General features: G+C 46.9%; 1 protein-coding gene across 2 annotated transcripts in view; it reads left to right on the top strand.

Annotated features, from left to right (window-relative positions):
* TOPBP1 (DNA topoisomerase II binding protein 1) overlaps positions 1–16,056 on the top strand; it is a 1,370,800-nt gene that overhangs the window by 877,087 nt on the left and 477,657 nt on the right. The window lies entirely within an intron of this gene.

The raw sequence follows: 16,056 nt of genomic DNA, 5'->3' as shown, positions 1-16,056 counted from the left end.
TCTCGGCACACCTCACAGGGTCAGGCGTACAAGTTGACACGTACCTATTTGGCGGCAATAGGGGCATACCGAAACACAGACAAGGTGTCATTCTCCACATCCAACCTGGTGGTCAAAAAGCATCTTACCTGGCTGCCGTGTTTGTAGCCACCCGCCACCCCTATCAAGCATCCCATCCCATCCCGGCCTGGGACCTCAATGTGGTGCTGGGCGCCCTTGCGCATAAACCATTTGAGCACATTGCGACACCAGACATTAGGCTCATCACCATTAAAGATGGCTCTTCTTGTAGGTCTTACATCGTCCCGCAGGGCCAGCATGATTCAGGCTCTCGTGGCCTCGGCACTCTACACCACATTCCATCGGGACAAGGTGGTGCTACGCACTCATCCTTTGTTTCTGCCAAAGGTGGTGTCTTCGTTTCATCTCAACCAGGAAATGGTCATGCCAACCTTTTTTCCTGATCCAAAGTCCGAGGCATTCCTTGGGCGTCAGAAGGACCCTTATGTTTTGTATGGACAGGACGGAAGACTTTCGTAGGTCTGATGCATTATTCATCACTTTTGGTGGTTCCAAACCAAGGTGTCAGGCTGCAAAGGTCTCAATAGCTAGGTGGATAGTGGCAGCCATTAAGGAGGCCTACAAAAGGCAACAAAAGGATTTACCGGACAATCTTCACGCTCACGCAGTCAGTACCAAGGCCACGACAGTCACGTTCCAGAGCCATGTGCCGTGGCAGACCATCAGCAGGGCAGCAACTTGCGATACCCCCTCAGCATTCTGCAAGCAATATTGTCTAGACAGCAGTGCATGTTAAAATGCGGCCTTCCGGCAAGCAGTTCTGAAGAACCTTTTCTCTTAAGGCTATACGCCCTTAGCAAGATGAGATGTTGATAATCGGTGGTGATTGCCCATGCAGTATGGAGGAAAGGGGACAGGAGGTAGGAGTAATTACAAGTTACTCACTGTAGTGAGTAACGTACTCCTAGTCCATAGTCCCCTTTCCTCCATACGACCGTCTGTCCTCTCCCTGAAAAAATGGAACATAGTTAGGCGGTATTAATCTGTCCGAAGAGTAATAGGGGACTGAAGTGTGGCGCCGGAGGGGGAGTCTAAGGAGCGCATGCTCCTGGGGCCACACCATTGCTCGCAGATACACTCCTAGCCCACTGCATCGCCACTCTCTGCCCCAATTTTCAGTGCTATGCGGATGACACCCAGCTCATTTTCAGGCTGCCCTCTGCCTCCTCTCCTTCCCTTATCTCTGACTGTCTGCTATCCAGGAGTAGTGTGCCGCCAATGACCTCTGCCTTAATGCAAGTAAGACTGAGATTTTACTCATTGGCACACCACTCCCTCCTTCCCTGCAGCTCTCTGGCCGGCCTCCAGTGGCCCTCTTCCTGCTCCCACCTGCAAGGCTAAAAACCTTGGGGTCACCTTCGACTCCACACTCTCCTTCTCTCATCACATCTCTGACATCCGTAAGAAGTCACACTACCAGCTACACCACCTCAGAGGTATTCTTCCCTTCCCCTCCTTCCCCCAGAAGCTCACCGTCTCCAGAGCCCTGGGTCTCTCTAGACTGGACTATTATAACGGCCTCTATCTAAATCTGCCTGCCTCTACTCTCCGCCCTCTGCAACTTATCCAGAACAGGACTGCGAGACTTGTCCTTGGCCTCAAGCCCAGCGATCGTATCTCTCCAGGACTGAAATCTCTGCACTGGCTCCTAGTGGCTGCAAGGATTAAGTTCAAAACCTGCTGCATTGTCCACAAGGCTTTCTGGGGCCTGGTGCCGCAATACCTTCAACACTCTCAACACTCTTCCCAAATATCTTCCTACTCGAGCTCTTGGCTCATCCGCCTCCAACTCACTCAGGGTCAGTTGCTTCTCCAAGCACCGAGTTGGTGGTAGATCTCTCTCTTCGGCAGGGGTCTTCCTCTGGAACAGCCTTCCTGCCTCCCTGAAACTTGAGGAGAACCATCTCCGGTTCCGGAAGCACCTCAAAACCTTCCTCTTTGCTTCTGCTTTCTCTCCCTCTCTACCCTGCTGAATTCCTGGCTGTAATTGCACTGGCTACCTGGCCACCCTTCTGATCTCGGGGGGGGGGGGGGCCCTTCTGATCTCGGGCCCTGGCCCCACCAGTTGCACACCTGCACTGCCTCCCTGGCAACCCCCGCACCTGGGGACTGTTCTGTATCCCTATAGGCCCCCTACCAGCACTTATGTCTGCTCTTACCTGCACTTGCCACCATCTGGCCGTTTTGTTATCTTATTTATTCTACTATCCCATGTACTGCACATTCCCCTCCCGCTATACCCTGCACTATCCCTTTCCCCCTTCCCATGCACTTGCGCGATCTAAATGTCACCTGGCCTAGATCGTTGTCTGTCTTCCCTCTGTTTCTCCCACCCTTGCCTCGTCGCGCCTCGAAACACTTGGGTATAGGCGCGTTACAAATGCCATATCATATAATATATAAATGCTTTTTTTGTGTGAAAAATGTTCCGTTCCCGTCTCTAATGAGGGACGCCCATGCATGCAGTATGGCGTAAAGGGGACTATGGACTAGTAGTATGTTGGTCACTGTGGAGAGTAACTTGTAATGTATATCTGTAGATTTACAGACTGGATGGAAGTATTGATCATTACTTTGCGTAAAATCTCATTTGGCCTCAAGCACAATGCGCCATCACACACAAACAACAACCAAATAATAGCTCTTAAGGAAGTCACCCCTCGGAAAACTGAAGGACTAATTGAAAGATAATCATGATAGAAGGAAACTAACGACTGAATACACAGGCTGACCAAGACGGAAGTACTAGGATGCCTTATCAACAGCACACTGACCCTGAACCATTCCAAGCTCCAACAGACCACTGTCACAATAGATAACAAGAGAATAGGTAGTACCAACCTCAGTCCCGCACCAGAAGGAAAGGTTTAGACATACCTATCACTCCATACAATACTCACTAGGCTACAGCTGGATCTGCGCCGCATCATCACACACCACAGCGAGATGGCCTATAAGGAATCAGCAACAACCCCATCCACAGGGATACAGCTCAAACAGAACCAGAAGTATCAGGATACAGACCCCACTAACCCAACCTTTAAATCTCGGCGTACTCAACCCACATAAAACTCGCACAACCATTTCTCTCCCAGCAATCTACACGCACTTTACCACACAACATCAACAACACATAATCCGTACCTACAGCACACATGGTCTTGCCTGATCCGATACTTGCACCAAAGTCCAGCACTCGGTGTATATCGAGCTGAAGTCGCCAACAGCACACCACCTCTCCCACTCCCGCTCCACCCGACTAACCCTACCCACCCCCCTTCTTGTTTACAGATCCGCCAGCGCGCCTGGGGACCAATTCCATTGGCGACGGTGTGCTATATAAGTATCTTTAACATGACATTTGCTTTGTGTGGTCATTATTAAGAGCAATGCCAGCGCTACAGAGTAAGCAATAGCGTTGTAGTCGATCGTATAGCAGGGAGAGCAAACTGGGCAAACTAGGTGGAAAATTGTAGGATGTGAACTGCCGCTCTCAGGGTAGCTGGTTTAAAGTGACAGGTTGAAAAGATGGAATGTCAAGGAGTTTGCAATCAGCTCATGGGTTGAGCACCAGAGGCAATGATATGTGATCATGTGCATTTTCAAAAGTTTTCTCTCATGCTTGTCAACATGATGCCCCTTCCCCTACAAAATTAAATTTACTTCACACTATAAAATGTATATACAGTAACCTAAACATTACCGAAAAACATGGAGATAATGCAGTGTTTTATAGTGTAATTATGCTTTACATTTTAAGGACTGGAATGAAAGTTAAGATGTACTGGTCCTTGCAAAACAGAATGTAGTTAGCTTAATAAAAGTATCTTTCAGGTTACTGCTGCTTTGCAACTATTTGAAAAAATCAACAACTCTTCCTAGCTTATACTCTCACATTGTTCCTTGGGCCTTTTAAGCATTTAAGAGCTGAGGTGATAATTACTGCTGTACTCTCTGTTAGCCCCTTTGAAGTTGCTGTGAACAAAGAGAGTTGGGAGAATCCAGAGGACAAGAGAAGAATGCAGGGTGAGCTGTGTTTCTTTTTTCAACATAAATCTCCAGCTATGCTACACAAGCGTCAAAATGATTAGCAAACCCACAGAATTACATAGCAAATTGTGATGTGATGCTGGTTATTTTATGCCTTGTCCTAAGAGTGAAGCCAGCCTTCTTATCGTAATACCCTTTTGAGAGTCAAGACTAACATGGTGGGAGCCCAGCACATACACTAAACATTCTGTTTCCTCAGCCCTTGCCAGATGCCTTATGCAATTCCTTCTTAGCAGGGTTTTTAGAAGTATGGAAGGAAACTGGAGAATCCAACATTTACCACCTTCGGGTAGCGCTTTGTTACATTTGTGGGCATCCCCGGCAACGGGAGTTACTTGGGGCGGTACAGTAGACCCAAAACATGTGACTTCTTCACAAGTGAATATCAACAGGAAGTAATTAAGTGCGAAGAGATTGAATCACAGCTTCAAAATGGACAAAAGGAATCAGCGCAAACAGGGCAGCATTTCATATCTCGGACGGCCAGGAAGTCATTTCTCAGAGCACAGAAAAGACTTAGTCTCTTCAGAGCGAAAGGATACCTTAGCTAAAACCTCTAAAAACTGAAGTAAAGGATCCTGTTAAGGTCCCTGCGCCAGCTCTTAATTTATCAGAACTGAATGAAGAGAGTAAGAGGCTCCTGCAAATCAAACCTCAGTGTGAGCCTCGAGCCTCAAACCACAAACTCCTCATTGAAGTCGTTGGTGAAGAACGTGGAAAAGACGCAAGTCCAACTTCACAACTTTATTCCAACTATTCAAATTAAAAAGGCAGGTGGCGTGGGCCTAGTGGATGTATGTACCTCGGATGCCCAGCAGGCTGTAGTTTTACCTACACAGGACTTGATCAGCCGCCAACAGGTGTTGTCAGTTAGCCATCAGATAGGTTCCCAAAAGCTGATTGAGGCTGGGTGTGTGGGGAATATTGGACAGGAACTTAGGAAAGAAACAAATCTTCCTGAGCTATCCAAGGACATGAAATGCATCATCGGTTGGGGAGCGATTCGACCACCAATGGGAACACTTGCATTAATCGCTCCTTCCTGATCAAAGCTTTCTATCAGATTGCATCTTTAAGAATCTTGGCCATAAAAGACGTTGAGTGGGTGAAACTAGCAAGGGAGAACAATTTTAGAGGTTTGTGTAAACTTCAATCTCCCATAATCACTAAGTTGATTTTAGATCATTAAGACGATTTGGTTTCCTTGGGACTCTACCCTCACTTCTTTATAGAGATGGAAACCTCCTGGGCCTTCCTTGACTTCATTTCGCGAGTCCCTGTTAGGCAGAATCCTGTGTAGTTCCCTTAGGGAGCACTACAAAAGATTAGGACTACAGGTTAGAGCAATAAATCCCCTTTGGTATCAGTCTGTACCACAAAGATTTAGTTGGTAGCTGTGTCTGAGCAGTCAAACTTATCTCAAGAGGGAGATGAGCAGTATTCAGGGTTTACACAATAGGCCTACAAGACTATGGTATAAGGAAACACTGACCAAAGCTTTGTATTTAAAAGTAGTTATATATTTATATTTTTACACTTCTAATAAAACACATGTATCACAGTCATCAAGCAAGTTAAATTAAGTCAAAGGAAAAATATACACACTCCCAAGTTAAATTGTAGACCAAGTGAACCAGAGTGAAAACGGAACAAAACGGCACAGTGACAACTACACACAAGGGATCCTCTAACAATTCCTCACAAGGGAGGGAAAGCACAAGTTATATAGAAATAGGTTCTTACACACCCTAGCAACACTTCCCATCAGTTTGTAAACCAGTTTAAGCAAGACAGTGCATCAGTATAAGCAATACTTAAATGAAAACTGAGCAAAATGGCATTTCACAAGGTTAAAAAATGGGAAGGAAAGGGTAGTTAAAAGAAATAGGTGCACCAACACAGTTCTCAGTGAGAATCAATCTAAAGAAGGCAGGTCTAACAAATGTAGCCAGAGTCAGTGGTACAGGGCAAGGGCCCAGGAGCAAAATGTTCTTGTAGCTGCAGTCAAGTCTTTGGTTACCGAATTTGAAAAGGTGGTTGCAGAAGTTGAAAAGACAATGTTCAGAGAGGGGCAGCCAACCGAACAGGTAGGTAAAGGATTTAAAACACCTTTAGTGCTACCGCGAAGAAAGGGCGGCCTGGCGGAACAATGTACCTTTAAATGAAGCAGTGGCTCCTGCGGTGGCGGTTTTTCCTGGTAGTTCCTGCAGTTTGGGTGATCCAGCAGAGGAAGAGAGGCTCTCGTCGTGGAGGAAGGTTCGAGTTACTGCACTACCCAGGGATGAAACCAGCCGCGGTGCTGCCCGACGAATAAAAGGTACGCTCCTTTAAATCGTGGTCCGGGTGGACTGGTGCCTGGCTATCCGGCCTCAGAGTACAGGATACGGGAGATTCGACCAAGGCAGGTCCGGGAAGGCGATTGGCAAACTGTGTGGCCCCACCAGCTCAAGGGAAGAAGGCTCTTGCAGATGAAGATCTTCTCTCGTCGTGTGGAGAAAAGTGGTGAGACGCTGCAGCAGGGCTTCACCGGTGGTTCAGTCGTTGCAGAGGTCTTTGGCTTCTCTCCTCTTCGGCTTCTTAGTTCCAGTGGCAACGTCTTGCTCTTCCAGTCCTCATGACCCTGCTTTTATGCAAAAAGATCCCCATTCATACAGCCTAGCTGTCACTCACACTGTGGAGTGGTCATCTCGGCGGGAGACCCTCCAGCCTATCAGGATAGAGTGCAACATGGGTTGCGAAGGCAACCTTGTCAAGGGGTCCTACTCCCCCTCCCACACAATGGACCCACCCCAGACTCAGTGGCTCCGAAAGGAGGGCTTCTCGGCAGAAGCCCGCCAAAAGGACAAACAAATGATCCCTGACCTGGGTTAGGAGTTTAGAGAAAGACACGAGAAAGAAGTTATATTAAAGTTCTGGCAAATAAAACCTACCGGAGCAAAGTTAATATTAAAATGCACCGGCGGTATGTTGGAGGCTGTCAGAAAAAGTGATAGCCTCGATCAATGGGAAAATCCCATTGGGAAATATTCGCGGTCGAATATTTATGGTAGTAACCACTGCCACCAGCCAGAAACATTTGAGAGGGACTGTACGGTACCCTCTCGAAAATGAACACCAAGGAAAAACTATTAACCGTTCCCAGTACCTCCATAGTAAGATGGGTTGTACTGGTTTGGTTCATAAAAATTTACTAGTAAAGTCAATGGGGATTTAACATGCCCTGGGAGACAGTCAGTCCCAGGGTATGGAGTCTATGTTTGGGTGTCGCTACGACACCCCTGTGTCACTGCACTGAGGGTGCTGTGTAACACATGTGAATAAAGATGGTTCCTATGGGGTTGAGAAAGATCCCATAGGCATTAAACACAAAAATAGCCTAGAACACACATAGCAAGAATGCCTAATAGTGGGAAAAAGAGTCCCACTCTTAGCAGCAAAACTGCTGGGGGACTCTATAGGTAAGGGAAATTAGCCATAGAATGAGAATTCTCCCCAACAGTCCCGCAAGACTGGGTCCCTAAGGGGCCGTTGCAAGAGGCAATATCTGAATCCAATAGTGGACTATGGGAACAACTTGAAATGCTAACAAAGGCTCTTCATGGCCTAAGTTGGATGGAACCCCTAATCAAAGTGGTAGCCACCATGAACAATCCATATGCTGCATCGTAACTACCAACAGTCGTAATATCGTCTTGGAATTGTTGTGGGGTCAAGAATCTTCATGCTTGGGCCAAACTTGTGAGGTTTCTGCATATGCCGGAAATATTGATATTATAGGAAACTATGGCCATCATGGAGATTTCTCTTGATGGGTCAATTCATATTGCGTCCCAGCAAGTTGCGCCTCAGTGGGTCGCCCTAGTGGTGGTCTTGCTGTCCTTATCAAGTACAACCTAAGATTCACGGCTAAGATTTTGGAATATAAGGATATGTTTATGATGGTTGCTCTGACCATGATTGGGAAAGCCACCTGCAATCCACTGCTCATTTTGATTTATTGGAACCCCATGAAGACAGGCCTGGAAATAGCCTTTCAACTTTTAAATAAAGCTTTGACCAATGCTATGCTGCAGTTCCCAATGTACGAAATTCTGATCGGTGGTGACTTCAACTCAAATTTAGAGTTGGAAGAAATCAAATCTGATTGCCATAACCTGACGTCTTATGCCCAACAGGCTCGGACTAGGAGCAGGCTTTGGCTGGAATTCTTTGAAGCATGGAATATCCAGACCTTGACTTTCACCTCTTCAAATGATCTATCCTCGTGGCAGCGAGGTACTTCATCCTCATTGATTGATTTTTTTCTTGGCTTCAAGTGAACTGTCTGGCTATCCTGCTCTCACTCAGATCTCTAATGTAGATCTGGGCGACCATAGTATATTGTCCACTCTATTCCATTTCACTTGCCAAACCTTTGATACTTTGACCCACATCTCCTTAGTGGAAAGTGATCACTTTGCTTTATCTGTCCGCTGGAATACAAGTATAGGTAGAAAATTAGCATTCTTAGTCAACAGGGATATGCTTGTCAGCGATGACAAGTTGGAACCTTACTCCTATGCAGAAAGTCTTATAAATAGGAATTTAAAGATTGTCCGGAAACATCTTGTTACTTTGTCTAAATTGCCTCTTAAACTGCGATCAACAAACGTCCCAGCCAAATTCCTAATTGAAATAACCACACTGAAATGCCAGAAAAATCAAGACCCTAGAACAGCGAGACGCATGTCCACAACTAATGCTTTATATACATCATGCAAAAGGGGCATTATAGTTAAATATAAAAACAAAATAAAAGAAATGCGCTAAATGCGTTGCATGTCGGATAATCAAAACATCACTTGTGTAAGCGGAATGCTAGGGAAATGTGGGCAATTCTGAGAAACCCCTCGAGCAAGCATCAAAACTGCATGGTCGCATGTATAGATGGATCCACCTGGCAAGCATATTTTAAGCTCAAATATGCTATGCCCCTTGAGCATGCCAAACAGGAACTCGAAGTCCCAAACATGAAGATGGCCCTCACATGTAGCTGGACATTGGAAGACGTGATAAGGGCCATCTCCAAACTCTCATCGTCCAGGTCGGCGGGCCCTGGCGGGCTTCCGTCCTGTGTCATTAAAGATGACCCTCACTTTTGGGCTAAACATCTGCTCACTCGTTTTCATCTAGTATTCGCGTTGAGAGCAATACCAACTTTGTGGCTTACTGCCATAATCTTCCCAATTCATAAAAAGGGCCCTCCTGACAATCCAGGCAACTTTCGACCTGTTGCGGCAAAGGTCTTCTCACGCCTAGTATTGTACGATTTGGAAACATACATGATCAGGTCACCTATTCTATCCAAAGCACAAGTGGACTTTCGCAAACAAATGGGAACTCTCCTGAATGCGACCCTACTTGCCCATCTATTGATATCGTCACGAAATGCAACCAGTGGGCCAATATATATGGCTTCACTGGACCTTTCCTCAGCATTTGACAGTGTGCTGCGCAACAGATTATGGACAAAAATGCTTGCGTATAGAATTCCATCACATATCATAGCATTGATTGCTCATCTACACTCGAAGACCTCGTACAGGGTGCGCAATAATGCTGCGGGATTGCTGTCTGATCACATCACCACTCATATTGGTGTAAAACAAGGCTGCAATCTTGCAGCAATGCTATTTAATCTGTACCTTGCAGACATTGGTAACAGCTGAGAAGCACTAGATATTTTTCCTGTAAAATTGGGTCATCTGCGCCTAAGTTGGCTAGCTTTTGCCGACAATATATGATAATGTTAAAGGATATTTGTACCACGCACTATCACCACCGGAGTGGTCCCCTAGCGCTCTGGCGTCTGTGAAAAATGGTAAGGAAGGGGCTGAGTTAGTGGGAAAAAGCTGGAAAAGCGCAAGAGAGCAGTGATGTGCTGTTGGCAGCCTCAGCCCGGTGGGTCCTTTTGTGTAAACCCTGAATACTGCTGATTTCCCTCTTGAGATTTGTCTGACTGCTCAGCCACAGCTACCAACTAAATCTTTGTGGTACAGACTGATACCAAAGGGGATTTATTGTTCTCACCTGTAGTCCTAATCTGGTGTAGTGCTCCCTAAGGGAACTGCACAGGATTCTGCCTAACACAATCACATTCGCACAACGCGTGGGAGAGGTCCAGGCCCTCTCCTGTAAGCCTCTGTATCTGACATGCCACGATACGAGGGTAGTGCTGAGGACGTACCCCTCCTTCATGCCCAAGGTCCCGTCAGACTTCCATCTGAACGAGCACTTGGTGTTGCCAGAGCGCTGAAGTTCACCGTGAACAGCACAAACAGTTTTCGGAAGACATCACAGCTGTTTGTGAACTTTGGCCCTGTGAACCAAGGGAAGGTTCTCTCGGAGGATTCCATTTCCAGATGGCTCTCCGGCTGCATCATGCACTGTCACCGTTTGGCAAACCGACCCTTTCCCGGCCGTCCGAGAACCCATTCGACCAGAGTGATTGCTGCTACTACGGCGTTCCTGTCTGGTGTGCCCCTGCTGGACATCTGCAGGGCTGCTACGTGGAGATCGACGCACACCTTCACGAAATTCTACTACGTCAACCGGGATTCCAGGGTGGAGTCCAGAGCTGCACAACCTGTTTGCTTGAAGGTGAGCCTGGTGAGGAGGGAAGAGATGCTTAATGTTGAGTTGTTGTAATGCTTAATATTGAGCCTTGCCACCTCCCGTGGTTGTGCATGTGTGTACTGCTATGTATTATTGTATTCATGAGCATGTGAATCCATGCCAGACCCATGCTGGAGAACAACAGTTAGAGGTAAGTAACTTGTTCCTTCTCTCTGCCTCTCTTTCATGGCCCATCCATTTCCCCTAGAGCAAAACACTTTGGGTTTGGTGTTAGACGGACAAAGTTCACCTTTTTCAAGTGCAAGGGTTGGACCCTTAAAGCAGGGTAGCTTTAGTCCAATCACCTATGGGATTTTACCTTCTGGCATCACTTCTTCAAATCATTTTTTGGACTCCAACCCTAGAAGATTTAATTGTACCTCTGTTGGGAGGGTTGACTTTCCAGATCCTTCCACCAGTGGGTGAAGACTGAGCATCCAAGGCAGAGGAAAGCTCTGTTCTCTACCCATCCACAGGGCACATTGGGGGTGAACATGCTGCTGGAACAAGATGTGCCTTTCTGTCGCCAGCCTCATTGCTGCCCGGACCTCAACTTATTGAAAGACCTGTGAAGGTGTGCACAAGCCTCCCTTGCTGGGAGCCAGAGAACAAGGACTGAACTTGTCTCTGAGACCCCTGAGTGGGACTCACAGCATCAATAGATCAAAGACAACCCAGAGCCCTCTACTTCCTTGCATCAAACCAGTCGAACTGTCTTTGAACTAGGTTCACCAAATTTCGAACCACCCCCCCACAGCTGCCTTTGGCACTCCCCAAGCTTTTGCAGCTCGAACTGCTTGTTTAAACCTATCCACTACCGCTCTAGCTGAGCGCATTGTTGCCTCTGCGTGAACTACAAGCTCCTTAGTTGCATCTGCTGCTGTCAAACCGCCACTCTATCCTCAAGCATCTTTGCTGCTGATCATCATGACCAATTGAACCGACCCTGGTGGATCTTTGAGCCCCAATCTTTGGACGCTGCATCAAATTGCTCGAACCGAACATTCAGTTGCCAGCATCTTTGCTGTTTACTCAGTCATTGAACTGACCCTGGTAGCCTTCATGATTTGCATCACCTCAAGCGCTTCATCGAATTCCTCAGGCTAACCAGTGTATCCAGTCACCTGCTTCTCCAAACCGACTGTCAAACAGACTCTGGTGGCCCTCAAGATCAGCTCATCTCTTTGCATTGCCTTCGAACCACAACACGCTCGTCTGGCACACCGCGACCGCTGCACTTGAACAGCCTTGAACCGCACAAACAGCACAGATCCATAACTGCCCCATTGGTCCATTTCAGGCCCTAGTGAATGATCAAGTCAACTGTGCACCTTTATTTCCCCAAGATATATCCTTTTACAAAGAACAATATGGTCTTTAAAATGGCCTTTTCACCCCTGTATTCTCGCCCAAAGGGCTGCATTTTCTCTATTCTTGCATATCCTCTGTTCTTTCCACAAAGTGGGTATATATACAGTTCTTCTGTTTAATTTTCTTGTGTTTAATTAAAGTATATATACATTTATAGAATTTGATTGGACATTCCCTTTATTTTGAGCTGTGATACTTTGCTCTGTGGAGTTACTACTGAATAACATTCATACCCCTCTTGAGTGTGTACCCTCGACCCATGTTACCACAATAGATGAAGGTGGTCAATCTCTTGACTGTGCCTGTTTTTCCTTAATTACTGTTTGCTTTTGGTTTTGTAAGGAAGGCATGGCATCAACATTAAGACCGACACAAGTGACCACAGTTCAAGGGTGTTTATTGAACATCAAAAAGGGTATGATAAACGCCTATCTAAACCTAAATTTACAGATAAGAGCATGCATTACAAATAATATTAACGCAGTCCTAGTGGTGTCTTGTCAAAATAAAAGGGCCTATACTATAAAAACGTATTGCCAATCCTTACCTTTAAATACAAATAGTGTGTGAAATAATATTATGAAAAATAAAGAAGTATTCAAAATGATTTGTCAGGTTTTCACACCGTTGGCCTCCCTTCCCTACGTTTGTAGCGCGGGATAAGGCGGTTCACTCTAGCATAGCACAGTCTCTGGCTTCTTTAGCATGAGTTTACAGTTCACTCATCAGCATCAGGGCCTCCAGGGCGTAGGTCTTCTTGCTTCTCACTGTCTATTCACTCAAAGGGCCTGATGCAACCAATTATACAAGAAGTTCTTTTTCTTCTGGATTTTCACAAATATTCACATCGAGTGATTCACTATCTACCCCAGATGCCCCTCAACCGGGCTCAGATCCTTTTAGCATCAAATTCTGCACAGGCTTCCCTCTGCCAGGCTCGAGTCTGTCTTTCATGTTTCATTTTATTGCACAATGTTTGTATGTCCATCCTTTTCTGGTGAATTTCGGTTCACCCAGGATCCCCCTGTGCCGTTTCAGATCCCTTCTACACAATTAAGTCTCCCTCAGCCGGGCTCGGACTAATGTCAATTTTTACATCAAGTATTGAAGACTTTTGAATGTGCACAGGGTTTGACTTGATCTGCTGCAGGACCACTTTGATTTCACAATTCTCTTTCTTTTAACGTTCATATCCTTTCGGTTGGATGCATAAGAGACTTTAGAATGAGCACCCCTACGTGATGCCGGACAGCTCTGTTTACAGTATCGTATTTTAGCTTCAAAGTTCATTCACTCATCTGCTGTCTTAATAATCTTCTTCATACAATGTTGCCGCTTGCAACCTTGGGTTCCACACAGACCGGTCTTGTATCAGTCTCCCCAACTCACCGGCTTTGCTGACTTCACGGGTGCTGGTTTGTTGTAGGAGCCAAGGACAGTACCACGGCGGCAAACGCTTCTCTTCGCCTTGACTAACCACGCGGGAGAGCCCCGGGTTCCCCCGGCACACTATGAAGGATTCCTTAGCTTTAATTCCAGGTCTTACATTTCCTACTTTTGAAGACTCATGAAAGTTGCAGTTTGTCTGTGAAAAGGTCAAGGGTATTTCCCTCCTTGCAATCCTCTTCGGTCTTGCAATCTTCCGCCTTGTATTAAACTGCCTTCTTGAAACTGCTGCTTCCTCATGTGCTTTGCCTAGTGTGCTTCCGTGCTCCGCATTTTATCCGTGTGGGGAAGTGCGATGGAAGTCAGGTGTGTGAAATGATCAGTAATTGCCTGACCCTGCCTGACCATTGTAGTGAGACATGTCCGCTATACGGCTCGGTGTTAGTCCGGTTTCCCTCACAGCGAGTTGTCTGTGGGAAAGTGTTTGTGTCGAAAAAAGGGGGGGTTTGAGACCCTACGTATCCTACCGGGTAGGATGGGGTAAAGGTGTTACAGGGAAGGGAATAGTCCGGTGTCCCACTTCCCGAAGACCCCCTGCCCCCATGCAGATGATCCTCCCGCACTGGTCGACCACCAGAAACTGGATCTGAAAGCGATGGCCGTGTCCTGGCTATCTGTATGACAGATCCCCGGGGACTAGCGTGAGAAACCTGAAGTTGTCTCCCTGCCTAAACCTCGAGGTCTGTCATCCAGATGGCCTGGACACGGCCATCACTATCCGATACAGTTCCTGGGGGTGGACCAGTGAGGGAGGATCACCTGGATTGGGGGGGTCCATGGGGAATGGGAGTGGGGTACCGATGGGTGAGATGCGGTATCCCCCTTCCTTTGACATCTTTTCCCCCATCCTCTCACGTAGGATATTCCAAACCACTAACCACACCCCCGCCCTCCTTTCTGACTCTTAACACGTTCGCACAACACAAAAGACAACCGACTCATCCTCAAGCCGTTTCCCGGACATGCCCCAATACCAGGGCCAGGCAATTGATCAGAATCACACAAACCTGATGACCCTTTCGCTTCCCCACAGGAATAGAAGGTGGAGCCAGTGAGCACAGGAGGAGCGAGGCGTGTACAGCAGACAGCACGACGAGACGGCTAGCATGCAGCAGTTCAGGCAAACGAGGAAAGCAGCGTGAAACAAGGTGGTGGCGGGGAGAGAAGTGACCTTGCCCTTTTTGTCCCAGGCCCACGGAACCTTTATAGAGGAAAGTTTAAAACGGCAAATAATAGGCCACGTGTCCTACAGCAGATGTCAGCGGTACATGGGGCAAGATTATCTCGATAAGCAGGAGCGAGGGAAGCTCCCACGCCCGTGGTACCAGCCTGGACTTTAGAGCAGTCCAGAATCAAGCGGTTCATCATAGCCGGTGAGTCAAGGGGAGAACCGATGAGAACCAGGCTGTGTTGAGTGACAATCGCAGGAGGGGCAAGCTTTGAAACAAAGCCATATTGAACTTTTAATGAACTGTTAAAAATGTGAAGGGGAGACCAGCGGCAGAGGGAAAGTGGTTCCACGTGGGTGCTAACTCGAGACTCTGGCTTAGCGCCATATTGAGAAATTACAGAAACCAGAAGGCCATAGGAAGGCCACCAAAGGAACTCAAAGTGGTCATACATGAAGGTCGAGCAAAAGCCCTTCACAATTGAAAGACTTTGATCCTTAAGTTGGCTAATAGCAAGGGAAGTGAGTCCCGAATTGTGAACGAAAGAAAGGGATGTGAATCCCGCGAACAGTTGAAACCAGTAGAAAGGTGTGGAAAGGTAATGGTGAACCCGGAGAAGGAATGCCGGAGGAGAGGGACAAAGTTTAAAGGTCTCGAGAAACGGACTGATAAAGTGAACCCAAAAGAGGGAGATCCGTTGAAATGGTTAACAAAGACATTAAGAAACTAAGAAGGGTCTGAGCCCGAATGAGGGAGATCCAGGGGTGATATCATCACCCAAGTGCTGACAGAGATGTCTGAGCCCGAACGAGGGAGATCCAAGAAGTGAAGCTATCACCCAAAGCTTAAGGAGAAAAGAATAAGAGATGCAAAGAAATAAGATTGAGAAATGGTCAACCCAGAATAGGGGGGGGCCTAAGGGTGAAGCCATCACCCTACTTAAACTGTGAATTACAATTAATGGATGGTCAGCCCAGAAGAGAGGGACCCAGGGTTAAAGTGGTCACCGTAGCAGAAATTGTGAGATTACGAAAGGAAAAGGGTCAGTCCAGGGGAGGAGGACCCAGAGGTGAAACAATCACCTACACTGAATGTTGGAAACAAACCTTTATTTGTTAAAGTAACTTTTGTTTTTGATTATTTGAACACATCAGGCCTGGAGGCAAGAGACTTTCTAAGGAAACAAGACTTGGGCATCGACGATCCTGAGGACTGCCATTGGAACTGTCGCCTCGTGCTAGAGAAGCCCGAGACTGTGCTGTGCTCCATCAACTCCACCTTGTGG

Source organism: Ambystoma mexicanum, chromosome 2q (genome assembly GCF_040938575.1).
Source record: "Ambystoma mexicanum isolate Mex_15411 chromosome 2q, UKY_AmexF1_1, whole genome shotgun sequence".
In the NCBI taxonomy this organism is placed as follows: domain Eukaryota; kingdom Metazoa; phylum Chordata; class Amphibia; order Caudata; family Ambystomatidae; genus Ambystoma; species Ambystoma mexicanum.
This window is presented reverse-complemented; position numbering and strand designations above follow the sequence as displayed.